Raw genomic sequence first — 13,850 nt, 5'->3', positions numbered from 1 at the left:
TACTGTAGAATGAATATGGAGACACCAAGGTCATTGGCCTTGGTGGTGAACCTTTTTACTCACTGAACCACCCTGTTGGCCCTGAAACCCAGCTTGTAGGATTGAAAGCTTGCTTACAAATAGTCAGTCAGTCCTTCATTTGTATTAGCTATAGGGTAAGTTATTGCTTCTGTGTATTCAGTGTCCTGGTGCATAGCATCTCCCCTTCAGGGAGAAATTAGTAACCAAATGGAAACTGTCTTCATCCTATGGCTGTCTGGCTTTGGTTAGCAATTAAGTTTCTGGTATAGAGCTGTTTTATCTGAGCCAGGCCCCATTTCAGGACTGCCCTTGTCAGTGCCCAGTCTCTAGAGTTGTCCTGTGATGGACACTAGCGTGAGCCTGAATAAGGAAGTGCATTAGGGAAGTGACTGGGAGTGCATGTGCCCCCACCATAGTTGACCTCATGGACCAGAGCCATTTCCTTCCCTCAAAATGCTACGTAGTTCACAGTTGTCATTGTACCTTAGGGTCACGGATTGGAGATGGGGCTTGTGTGAAGTCTCATGGGTCACAAGTTGACATCTTGCTTTTCTTCAAGCTTTTATCTCAGGTTTGCACTAATGCCAAGCCTTTTGAATAAATCTAATAAAGTAAAGCACCTACTCAGGTGAAATGCAATAATTTTAATTTAGTGGATATTTAAATTAAAAAAATTAAGAATTACTGTATCCTGTTGGGGCTCAGTTCTAGAGAGGTCTGGGTGTGGGGGAGGGGCCAGAGGGGAAGTTCAACAGGGTTACTCTTTTGTAAATGAACAAAATGTACAAGTTGAAGGAGACCACAGTGTCTTAGCATATTTAAAACCCAGAACAGGGGCCAGGAGGGGAGAAGAGTAAGAAAGAGCTGAGACTTGGGGGAGTTTCAGAGCAGCTGGATTCAGATTCTCGGTGCATTTCTGCATGGCTCCTGTCCTCTGCTCTGTCATTGTCACCTGAGGTTGTGAGTCCTTGGCTCTGCCTTGCTTCCTTGCTGGGAGTGGACACGATTGCCATGTCAGTTTCAGATGGGATAGAAAGATGAAACATGCAGTATGGGAAGGACAAAGCTCAACTCCAGAGTTTGGCTGAACCCTCTTGGCAGTGCTGTCTTCATGGTGCTGGAGAGACATGGTAACACCTTAGGAAAGATAACTCTGGAGAACAACTTCCAGTGAGCTCCTAGGTAGAATTTGGAAGTATGATGGCCTTTGGCTGATTAAAATATTTGATAATTTTGATGTGGAGTTGCTCAGACATGTGCCATTTAAGATGACATGGCTACAGGCGAAACTAAGGCAGTATCTGTCCAGTGATGCACGAGAGGTTCAGTTGTTGCTCATATTCTAAAACATCACACACACACAAATACATACCACACCATACAGACACTACACACACACACACACACACCATATCACATACAAACACACCACATACACACACCATACCAACACATACATACACCACACACAGATACACAGACAGACACACACAGAGATACACACACATATAGACACATAGGCATACACATACAACAGGCACACATATATACACATACAGACACATACAACAGACACAGACAGACACACATGGACACATACATGACACACATGCACAGATACATACTCACACATCACACACACACACACACACACACACAGATTCCTCCTTTCCACCGTTTTGATGTTTAGAAATATCACATGAGAATGACAAAGAGAAGACCAAACCAAGTCTGAGCAGCTCTGAATCCACCATGGCATTCTCCTAGAGACAGGTTTAGGCAGTTCACATCCTCTGACAGGCTGCCAGTCAGATAAGTCTGCTCATTACATTAGCACTCCGTGTTCCACCCTCCTCTCTTTCCTTACTGCCCTCACCTTCCTAAGATTCACAGAGGGTCTTATGTTACAGAGCAGTGGTCTTCTTCACCCACAATGCATCTGGTGCAGCTTCTACTGTTTACAGCCAGGCATTTTTCTTGACTTTCCCTTGTCATACGGCACTATGAAAGGAGATGGAGCAGGGCTGAGAAGTGGAGTATACGCATTCTGGTCACCTGCCGCTGCTTCAAAAAGACACCCGAGCGAAACCACTGAATGGAGGAAAGGTTATTTTGGCTCATGGTTTCAGAGAATTAAGGATGCATTGGGGAGAATACATCAAAAAGTGGCTGCTCACCTCATGAAACAGGAAGGAAGGGACAGGGGTTACAATACATCTTCAAGGACACACTGCAGTGCCCTCACTTTCTCCCATTAGGTCATACCTCCTAAATACTCCACCACCTACCATAAGATGATGACCAAGCCTTTAAGGTAGGGGACATTAACAAATCACAGTGTCCAAAAGGAAGAGAATATGGGTAGGCAATAGTTACATTCACATATTCAACAATCATGTTAAAAAAAAAAAAACAAACCCAGAATGGAACAGGCAAATTAGTTTAATAACATTTTCTTAAACTCCACACGCCCAAATATTATTTGGATGTGCATGCAGAATAAACATATGAGTTATCTCCTCTGATCTCCTCTGTACTAGGCCTTCAAATATGGAGTGGGTTTTACATTGACAGCACAACTCACTTTAATTTTGGAGCCATGTGGTCAGTGGCTACGTGATAGGCTACACTTTGTTAAATCAGCCCTCTATGATCTTGGGTTGCGCCATGTTTGGGCATCTGCTGCAGATTCCAAATGAGGTGGAGCTGAACGGCTGAGCCTGCCTTCATGAGGATGTATGGGTTGCAAAGCATGTGACACTGTGTCTCTGTCTCACCATGCACCTCTTGAAGGAGTCTCTGTTATTAGTCAAGATTCTCCAGGATAGCAGAACTTACAGAATAAATATAGACAACAGAGCGGATTGATTAGATTGGGGTACACACTTTGTGCTGGGTAGTTCAACAATGGTTATCTATTTGGGAGAGAGGCTGGAACCTCAGTAGTTGCTCAGTCCATATAGTTGGATGTCTCAGCAGTTCCAATTTGGTGTTGAAGAATTAGAGGGAGCCTGGAGAGCTGCAGGTGTCCAGACCACAGTGGAAGGCTGAAGTGGGTGGTTCTGATGTCAGCAAAGGATGGATGGCAGTATCACCATCACCATCACCACCACCACCACCACCACCACCACCACCACCACCACCACCACCACCACCACCACCATCACCATCACCATTACCATCACCATCTCTAGCAGCAGCGGCAACAGAGTAGATTCACTAACAAGGAGGGAGAAAAGGCTGGCAGGCAAAAGCAGTATTTCAGTCCCTCAGACCTCTTTATATGTAATACTCCAGACAGAAGGTGCCAACCATTCTAGTGGAGGGTCTTTCCCCTTCAGTTAATTCTTCCAAGAAATATCCCCATAGATCTGCATGGGTATGTTCTTAGTTGGTCCCAGATTCAATCAAATGGAAAACCAGATTATTCATCACAGGTGCGGTTTGTGTTGGTGAGGGTGAAGATCAGAGAAAGGGTGAGGACAGAGGTTTTCAAATGAGGAAACCCATTAGAAACATCTGGATTACTCCTCTGAAATCTTGTACCAAGGAGGTGATGAGGCCTGGACAGAGGCTCATTCATGGCCACATATCACCTGGAACATGGCGGGTAGAACCGGATGACCTCCGGTGCCCTTGCCCATTTTGACACCATGACAGGGGTGTTTATATCACCATTGGCCCTGTGGTGCACATGAGATGTTCAGTCTAGCAGCAAGTTTTCCAAACTCACAGCGACAGTGAGCTTGGATTCTGCCTTTTCATAGCTTTGGCGTTTGGCTGCAGAAGTGACTAATGATAAAAGCATAAAACAAGTGGCCCGCCATCCGGATTACCTCCGCCAAGTCTCATATGGCTAAGTCCCAGCAGTTATAAATAATAAAATAATGACTCCACTCTCCTCTGCTATCCAATATGGTGCGAGGGGAAAATAAGCTGCTTCTCTTCCCCAAGTCCCAGCTATGTTTGATGTTGTTTTCTTTCTCTTCGATGTGTTTTTCTCAGTTGCTTCAACACGATGAGCTGCATTTCTGTCAGTTCTACCCCGGCGTTCAGCAGAGAAAACATTCCTTATTTCACTGATGGGTTGTTCCCATCAGGGTTCTCTAATTTCCTCCACTGACTTTTCTGATTTCACAGAGGCTCAAACACAGTTGATATTTGATTTCCCTGAGCCCTCAGAGTATTGCTTAGGAAAGTGGGCGCTCTAGCCAGGGAGTACCACCCTTGAGTTTGATTAAAATGATCTAACACATAGTTTGCTCATTTTTTTAAACCATTAGTTTTTCATCTATATCAAGTGCATGTTTCTTCATGTGGTTTATTGGCAGTATTGCCCCCATTAAATGCTTGCTTGGTATTGGACTGGGATTGGGGATTCAGAAACCCTGGTCTGTATAGAAGGCTTATTTGTAGGATCAAATACATTCAAGGGCAGATATGCTTTGGGACCAGGAGGCTTAAGAGTGAAAATAAGCTCCTATGACCATGCTATGCCAACAAACATAGATAAACAGATACATGTCTTTCCATAATGCCAGAATTTATTGAACAAAAATTCTCAAGTTTCAATGCTTTAAATGGCTGCAGTTTGCCAGGTAATTCCTCATACCTTTGTAATCTGGCTGAGGCAAATGGAGCTTCCTTTATTTCATTCTCATTTGATTTTTATTTTTAAAGAATGGCCTCATGATGTAGCCTTTCCATTCCAAGAACTATGTAGACAAGGCTAGTCTCAAACTCGCAGAAATCTGCATGACTCTGCTTCCCAAGTACTTGGACTAAAGACATACACCACCAACTCTAGCTTTTTATTCAAATATAAATCTCAAATATTAATTCTGATATCACACAGCACACAGTAAATCTACTTAGATATCTGCATATGTATGGTTTCCGTAAATACAAGTTAAATAGGTCTAGCCTGAGAGTTTACAAGGTTTCAGAAGTGGGCTGTTAGAAATGTTCACAGAGTCTGTATCGATAAGCCTCATTTTCAGAGGCGGCTGCAGAGACAAAGGAATCAAACCCAGTACAGATCAAAGAACAGTAAGTGTAGGTCCAGATGGGCAAGCAGGTGGGCATTCAGAAGTAAGCTGTGTCAACATTCAGGGACCAAGTCAAGCTGCAGGTCCAATGACAGACAGGTGTCTTCTGTTTGTCAACTCTTGACACATCACCAAGTATCAGGTGATAGTTCTGTGTGGGGCCATTGTTGTCACAACGCTATGTATCTATCACTGTAAGGGATCTAGACAAGGGAATGATTCCTTTATCAAAGTGATAGATAAGTAATTGAGCCTAGTTTCCTCGACTTTTGCTTTTGTCTTTGTTTTTGCTTTTTTCCAGACAGGGTTTCTCTGTGTAACATCCCTGCCTCTCCTGGAACTCTCTTTGTAGACCAGGCTGACCTGAAACTCACAGATATCCACCTGCCTCTGCCTCCCAAGCACTGGAATTACAGCGTTGGCTCAGCCCTTGATGTAATTTTAATAGCCCATGTGCTCCCACAGTCTCAATTCTCCAGAACCATTTATAGGCCAGCAGCTTTCCTACTCCCAAGAACGGGCCATCATTTTGCTCCATGTGGCCTGTCCTGGACAGGAGGTGGCATCTGTGATTCTTTCTACCAAGTCTGCAGTCATTCCTCTCCTATGCACTGGAGGACAAAAACCTGCTTGTAAAGTGGAGTCTCTCAGAGCAAGGCACAGCCTGGAAAACCACAGGTTTCTCACATTGTGGGGGAGTAGGCGTAGCCTGCTCTCAACATCAGTAAGGTTAATGTAGTTTGCTTAGCTCCATAGCATTTGAGAATTGATACACCCTGGCTTTCCAGTGGAGGGTGACCAGTTCAGGTCATAGGCAGGTTTAGCTCCCTGGCTGTGAGCTGCTTCTCACACACTACTCAGCTCCCTCCTCCTTCTGGCCCAGTCTCTGCCTGAGTCTGGACTGGGTAAGCTACTCCTTCCTCTTCCTCCATCCCTCCTTCCCCCATTTTCTCCTCTTCTCTCAGTGTAGTAATTGAGAAAAGATGGAAACACTGAAATTTCCTAGCCACCCATGGCCAGAGTTTGCCGTACAGCAGAGGGTGGAGATACTCTGCCTTCTCAGAAGCTGGATCTGATCCACATCTCTTCATTTTCAGTGCAGGAGCAACCCACAGCTCTGCCTCTCTCCCTGTGAATGGAGGGAAGCTTTGTTCTGTATCCATGGAAACCCCACCAAAAGTCTTTTGCATTTAGGTTTCATTGAAGGTCATTCAAGTATAAAAGGTTTTGAAGACCTTACAAATCCAACACAGCTGAGTTAGTGAACCCAGAGAAGGAAATGAAGGCAACAGAGAGGATATTCTTTTCAAATACTGGAATCTTCTTTTTCTCTGAAATCAAAACATTTTTAAAAGGGGCATGCTCATTGTGCCAATGGTTTGTAGAAGTATAATATTTGAAACAATCCCTCGGGCCTGGTCTCCTAGGGATGATAGGCATGATGTAATTCATTCTAGGAGGCGGAGACTCAGATCTGACTGCAGGACCTGTTTGTAAAGATAATCTAAAGAGAAAACTTGCTGAAGAGAAGGCTTACTCTGTGTCTGGCAGTGGGATGCTCCATGGAGTTACTGGGTGGAGGGGTATTTCAGAACTGTACTGATAGTTTTATGTCAACTTGACATAAGCTAAAGTCACCTGACAAGACGGAACCTCAATGGAAAGAAAACACCCCCATAAGATTAAGTTATAGGCATGTAGCACATTTTCTCAATTAGTGATTGATGGGGAGGGCCTAGCCCATTGTGGGCAGTACCATTTCTGGGCTGGTTGTCCTGGGTTCTATAAGAAAACAGGCTGAGAAAGCCATGGTGAGCAAGCCATGATGAACAAGTCAATAAGCAGTACCCATCTGTGGCCTTTGCATCAGCTCCTGTCTCCAGGTTCCTCTCCTGTTTGACTTCCTGTCCTGGCTTCCTTTAATTATAGACTACAAAGTGGAAGTGTAAGCTAAATAAATCCTTTCCTCCCCAACTCTCCTTTTGGTCATGGTGTTTCATCACAGCAATAGAAACCCTGACTGAGACAAGGTCTAAAAGAGAACATGCCCTGATGGGAAAGGACAGAAACAGTTCTACTTTTTTGAATGGAGGGACTCTGATTATCCTGAGACTCTGATGGAATTGGCTACATGGTCCAGGGGTGGAGAGAGGAGATCTGGACCAGGATTCTTAGCTTTGAGTCTAGCTGTGCCAGCCTTTGGCTTTGGGGAGGAATTAGGTGAGAAAGTTCTGCCTCGAATGCTTGCAACCAACCATTGGACTGAGCACAGGGTCCCCAATGGAGGAGTTAGAGAAAGGACTGAAGGAGCTGAAGGGGTTTGCAACCCCATAGGAAGAACAACAATATCAACCAACCAGAGCTCCCAGGGACTAAACCACCAACCAAAGAGTACACATGGACAGACCCATAACTCCAGCTGCATATGTTAACAGAGGATGGCTTGGTTGGTCATCAATGTGAGGAGAGGCCCTTGGTCCTGTGAAGGCTGGATGCCCCAGTGTAGGGGATGTCAGGGCAGGGAGGGAGGCGGGAGTGGATGCGTAGGTGGGGGAGCACCCTCCTAGAAGCAGGGGGAGGAGGGATGGGATAGGAGGTTTCTGGAGGGGAAACCAGGAAGGGGATAACATTTGAAATGTAAATAAAGAAACTATGCAAAAGAAGAGAAAGTTCTGCCTCAGAGGACCATCCTGGCCAAGAGAGCTGATGGGTAGTCTGGCGTATCTCAATTCTTCTGCCCACCTGTGTTGTGGTTATCAGTGCAGCGGCCACTTGTCTTCTGTCCTCCCATTTTATCCTCCCTGTGAGAATGTGAAAACCTCAGATTACCAAGAATGTAGGAGTGACAGTAAATCTCATCTGGATCTGGTAGAGAGTACTCATCTTCCATGGCACGAAGAGGATGCTGGGGTCGGTTAAAGACAGGAGGTGATTTTCCAGACCACAAATATAATTATCTGAAAGCTGAGGCAATTATAGTGTTCAGGTCTCGGGCCTTCATTAGGATCAAATAAGGAAATCTACCCACAGGATGGGTCTGGGATTTTAGAAGATGCCCAGGAATCATCTTCATTCCTAACTGTCATGGCATCTGTCACATCTTTGGTCCTTTGTGTGATTAGACTTCTGGTGTAGGAATTGAACACAGGGCTCCAAGCAGAGAGAGGAAGGCTTTGCCACTCTGATCTATCTTTAGTCAAAGGGCTACTGTTTTCTATTTTTATTTATCTAACATTTTCTTTTATGTGTCTCTGTGTGGGTATGTCCACCATGTGTGTGCAGATACAATCTGAGGCCAGAAGATGGCTGGAGTTACAGGTGGTCGTGAGCCATTGGATATAGGGGCCCGGAACTGAATTTGGTTTCTACAAGATCAGGAAGTGCTTTTATCTGGCGAGCTTTTCCTCCAGCCCCATGGTTACTCTTCTTCATGAATTATTTCGAAATGAAAATTCTAATGGGTGTTTACAACTTTACTTTTACCCATCCTTTCCACAGGATATGGAGGTTTGTGTGATTCTTTAGGGAAGGGTGGTTAAATGCAAGGCTGTTTGCATTAGGGACTTCCTGCAGGATTTTAGGTCTATTAAAAGCCCGTCCACAGCTGCTGTTTTGCTAGTCCATATGTTGAGAAATTTCTGTGTAGGCGTGTTATCTCATGCTTCCTAAGTCCTGCTTGGCATTTTATTGTCAACGATTATTGCTTCCGAAGAAATTACGTGTATGAATACACGCAACCCACCCACAAATGATGTGGGGATTATTCACACGAGTGGCTTAAGATCTTCAGATTCCAGTCTTACCTCCTCTGATCTTAAGCTAATGATTTTCAGCATTAGGCCTCCTTGTAAGAGGTGTGAAAGTATTCGCACCATCCTGACCCTTCAGAGTTAAATGTATACAATGGGTTCCAAGAGATGCAAGGAATTGGCTCTCCTTCCATGTTCCTATTGCTTGACTTTAACTTGCAAATACCGATTTCCACATTTGATGTGGCTTTTCTTTTTTTCCTCATAGACATTCATGGAGGATGATAAATCCTGGGTTTGATGGGGCCATGGCAGCTGTGGTCAGTGCAGAATCACACTGCTTCTCCTGCCTACACACGCACAGCCACAGCGGGGAGTCTTCTTGTTATCTTTAGGGCGAATGGGTAGAAATGAGTGATAAATTAGCCCAGAGGCTGAGACACACTGCCGGCTAATGATACTGAAGGTGATGGTGAGCAGCTCAGGGGAGAGGAGAGCCTTGCCAGCTGGAGCGGGGCTGTTTAATGATTTCTCCTGATGAGATGGGGGCAAGGAAGCCTCTGCCATTGGTTCGAGGAGAACAGCCAGGGCTCCCTTCAGAGAGAACAGAGCTCACTTCTTGAGTGACTGAGGGTGTATGCCTGACTCCTTTTTCCTGGAATGTGTTACCTTGCTAGGTTACTGCCTCCAGAAAGGTCCTTGATGCTTCCTTTAGCTGATGAAAAGCCTCCCAGCCCCCAAGGCTTGGCTGATACCTCACCTCTTGGTCTATGCTGTTTTATAGTGTTGTTTCTCAGGCTGTGTACCCAGCCTGCTCACCAGGAAGCTTTAGTCTGCCCCCAGCTCCCTTAAATCATAAGCAGTTAGCGAGGCAGATCTGATTTATTTTGTCTTCTCTTTCCTCCACATTTTAGATACTTTTCATCTATGTAACATTTAAAACTTCTTGTTAGTGTTTAGTCATCATACGTAGTGATGAGCCTCACACAGATATCATTCAAGGATGTCATGGCCACATCCAGCCCATGAACTCTCTCTGCCCCTCACTGCTAACCCCCTCCCCACAAATCTGTTTTCAAGTTGTAGGGTGTGTATGTATATATGTATACATGTATATACATGAAATCTAGTACCCACAGGAAAGAAAACATGTACTATTTGTCTTTCTGACAAATACTAGATAGATTCCCTTCTCTCTCTCTCTCTCTCTTTATCTTGAGACAGTCTTGCTGCTAACTTGCTAGGTAGATCAGGCTAGCCCTGAATTCCTGATCCTTTTGTTTCTCCCTCCCATGTGCTAGGGTTGTAGACAAGTATCACTGTGCTCCACTCTTGAAACTCTAGGAATTAGTCCCAGGGCTTTGTGTGTTTTAGACAAATACTCTGCCAACTGAGCTACGCTGTCAGTCACGCTAACTGTCGATGAGGTTTCCTTTCTATCGTCCTCATTAGGGACAGAAACACAGCTGCAGAGAGGCTACCAGTCCTCTGTGTGTCCCCACGTCTTCCCTGTGTGATCTGGTCAGGGCTAGCTGCACAGGATGAACGTGTTGATGTGTTCTTTCTTTCAACATTCACATGTTCTGGAAAAGTGATTAAGCAGGAGGGTCTTTCCGTGTACCCAGAACCCTGTCAGCAGATTGGTAGAAGATTCCTTCCATGCACCCAGAAAGCTGTCGGCAGAAGATCAATGACAGAGTCCATGCCCCAGTGTCACTTATTTCTAGACTACATGAGGGATGATTGTATATTAGGTAAAGGAATAGTGGGAAATGTGGGGAAACTTCTCCTTTGGAGTCTGACAGAAATTGCTGCCATTGGATTAATGCAACCCCCAGGACACTGTGCAGACCACGGGGGTGAGGCCCACTGGCTGAGATTGTTGCTTGCACACCTGACGCCATTCCTGCTGGCTTCAGCAAAGGGCGAAGCCATATATCTCACAGCAGAGCTTTGCCCAGTGTCTTGTTATTTTTGAAGCATGTTTAGTGTTAATTCTTTTGACCCAATTACAGTATCTGGGAAGAAAAGACCTCTTTCTTATGAAATACTACTGAATGAATGCAGACCACATGGAGGGAGGGTCAGCTTCCTCAAAAGAGGCACTAGGTCATTCTGTTTAATGCATGAAAAGAAAAATGAAAGAGAACAAGGTATGCAAACAGCAAGGTCGGATTGATATAAATAAAGCATATCGGACTTTATCTTTAAGAATATTAATTTTTGTTATTTTTAATTGTGTTTAGTCTGTGTTCGGGGTGGAAACCATCAGACTCCCCTAGAGCTGTAGTTTGAGTGGCTATGAGCTAGTGATTTGAAACAACTCAAGTCCTAAGAGCAGTACAGGCTCTTAACTGTGAAGCCCTTCACTTTCCTTTTGTGTTCAAACCTCCTAAGCTGTGCAGCACACTGTAGTGCACTGGAAGTTTCTTCAGAAGCTTTAAAAATAGACCACAAGTATTGATTGTATTTGGAAAAATGAGGATGACCACGTTTAGGCATGTTTAACCTGCAGATCATGGGACACATGCAGCTGAGAATAGCTATGCATGTGACCCAACACAAAATTTTATGCTTACTTAAAACATCGTGAGATTGTATTTAAAAATTAAAAAATTAATTAAAAAGTATTTAAAAATTAAAAAAGAATTAAAAATTATTAAAAAAAAACCCTGATCCTCAACTGTGAACTTTGTAGATTATGTGATAGTACATGTCAAAAGGCTGGACATACCTGGTAATAGTTTCCTAGTGCCCAGAGATTTTATTTTTCACAAAAGTAGTTTTTATTTGAGGCAAGGAGAAGCCTGACCCTGTAGGATTGCAGTTCTAAGCACTCAAGTTTAAGTGTTAGTGGCACGACTTGGGCTATAAATCTTGCTTCTCTTTGGTTGGAAAGGGTACTCGTGTTAAAGTGGGAACTCCAGGTGGGAAGAAGAAAGACCAAGGATGTTGCAGTAAAAAAACAAAAAAAAGGCACATCCAGTTCTCATGCATACCCTTCCACACTTTCTCTCCTGCGCTCCCTCTGACCTGAGCGGTCCATGAGCCGTTCCAGTGAGGCACCTTTAGTTGAGCTGCCCTCACTCACAGCTCCCTTGGCGGATTGTTACCATTTGCATACCCATCCCAATTCTGTGGCTGACCTAGTACATCCCACCACCATATATTCTTTTGAATTCAATTAAGTCACCACATGAAAAAACACATCACACAATATCCTCTGATTCATTTGATAAGATATAATTTCTCTATCTAGACAACACAAAATCTTATACACACCCATCCCATAAAAATAGTCATAACAACCTGTAACTAGAATGGCAGAGAAGAATCTTAACATCTGCCACCATGTTCTCTCAGCTTCTTCCCCTCGATCCTCTTCTGTCTGCCTCTCCCTCCCTTCTGAAACCTCTGTTCCTGCCTCCCTTCCTTCTCGTCCAATGACATGCCCCATTTTATCTTGTCTGCCTTCATCTGCATAATGACATCAACCTACACAGGGAAGGCTGAAGAAACACCTCAGCTACCAGTACAGCCCTCCAGATTCTATGTCAAACTAACAAACTCTCATTGTTTAGTCTACAAGGTGCCACCCAGTGCTGAGGAACACGGGCCACAGGACACTTGCAAGGGCAGATGAGGCAGAAAGAACATGTGTTAAGTCACTTGAGGAGGAGCAGGTATCTGTCTACCACAGCACAGCTTCAGACTTCTGCGTGGAAGGGGTAATCCTTGTGTTTGGCACAGCTCATCAAGGCACACACCCTCCAGTTCTGGTCATGTCCTCACTTGCTGCTCAACTTCAAAGACCTTGAAGTTCTCAGCAATGCATGCTGGTGTCACAGACTTGGGGATCACTACCAAGTTCCTTTGAATAGGGAACCGGATCAGCACCTGGGCTGTGGTTTTATTGTACTCGACTGCAGCTGCCTTGATCCTGGGATCCTCCAGGAGAGAAGGGTCTTCAGGCTTGGCCCAGGGCCTGTCAGGAGAACCAAGGGGACTGTATGCTGTCACCATGATGCCTTTGTAATGGTAGTACTCAATCAGCTTCTCCTGAGTTAGGTATGGGTGGCACTTGGTCTGGTTAATGGCAGGCTTATATTTTAAGCCAGGTTTGTTCAAGATCCTCTCCATCTGAAGAAGGTTGAAGTTGGAGACACCAATTGCTTTTACCAAACCTCCATCTACTAGTTGTTCTATAACTGTCCCAGTGTCCACAAAATCTGTGTCACTAGGAATCATGCTTCCTGATGCATCCAGTTGGAAATAGTCAGGACCAGGCTTGAAGCCTGTTGGCCAGTGAATAAGGTAGAGGTCCAGGTAGTCCAGCAGCAGGTTGCTCAGTGTCTTCTGGCAGGTTTCTTTTACCTTGCTCTTGTTGTGGAACGTGTACCACAGCTTGTTGGCGATGAAGAGATCCTGGTGCTTCACCATCTGCTCCTTAAGCTTCTCCTAGAGGGCCACCCCCACCTCCTTCTCATTCTGGTACACTTGGGCACAGTCAATGGGGCAGTACCCCATGTCAATAGCAACCTTCACAGCCTCAGTCACCTGGATAGGAGGAGATTTCCAGGTGCCCATGTCCAGGGTGGGCATCTTGGTGCCATTGTTGAATTCCAGTAGTCCCTTTGCAAGAGAGGCAGAGATTGATTAACTCCAAGTGAGCCACTGGGCAAGGAGCACCACCCCAGGAGGGTGAGTGGGTGGATAATACTGAGGCTCTGAGTTGAAGCCTGTGCTGCAAATAGTTCTTATCACATGTTACATGTCCTTTAGGAACTGCCTTGTCGTGTAGTTTTCTGAAAAGCTACATTAAAAAAAATAGTCTGGTCATATTGCAATGCATTCTGGGAATCTGTGAATTCACATGATCATGATCAAGGGGGATCATGATCACCTATTCAGACACCTGGGTTAGCATCTCAGTAATGTTATCTGGTACTAGACATGTGGAGAGTGGTTATGGATGGTGTATTGACACCTTGGACATGAAGTTCAATGGCTTGAATACTCACTCATGAGGTTG

The 13,850-nt window shown here is 44.7% G+C and overlaps 1 pseudogene; it reads right to left on the bottom strand.

Annotated features, from left to right (window-relative positions):
* Positions 1–12,521: 12,521 nt before the first annotated feature.
* On the bottom strand, positions 12,522–13,459 carry Akr1b1-ps1 (aldo-keto reductase family 1, member B1 (aldose reductase), pseudogene 1; annotated as a pseudogene).
* Positions 13,460–13,850: the final 391 nt, after the last annotated feature.

This window comes from Rattus norvegicus, chromosome 6, assembly GCF_021556685.1.
Source record: "Rattus norvegicus strain SHRSP/BbbUtx chromosome 6, alternate assembly SHRSP_T2T, whole genome shotgun sequence".
NCBI lineage: Eukaryota > Metazoa > Chordata > Mammalia > Rodentia > Muridae > Rattus > Rattus norvegicus.
Note: the sequence above shows the minus strand (reverse complement) of the source record. Positions and strands in the feature narration are given on the sequence as shown.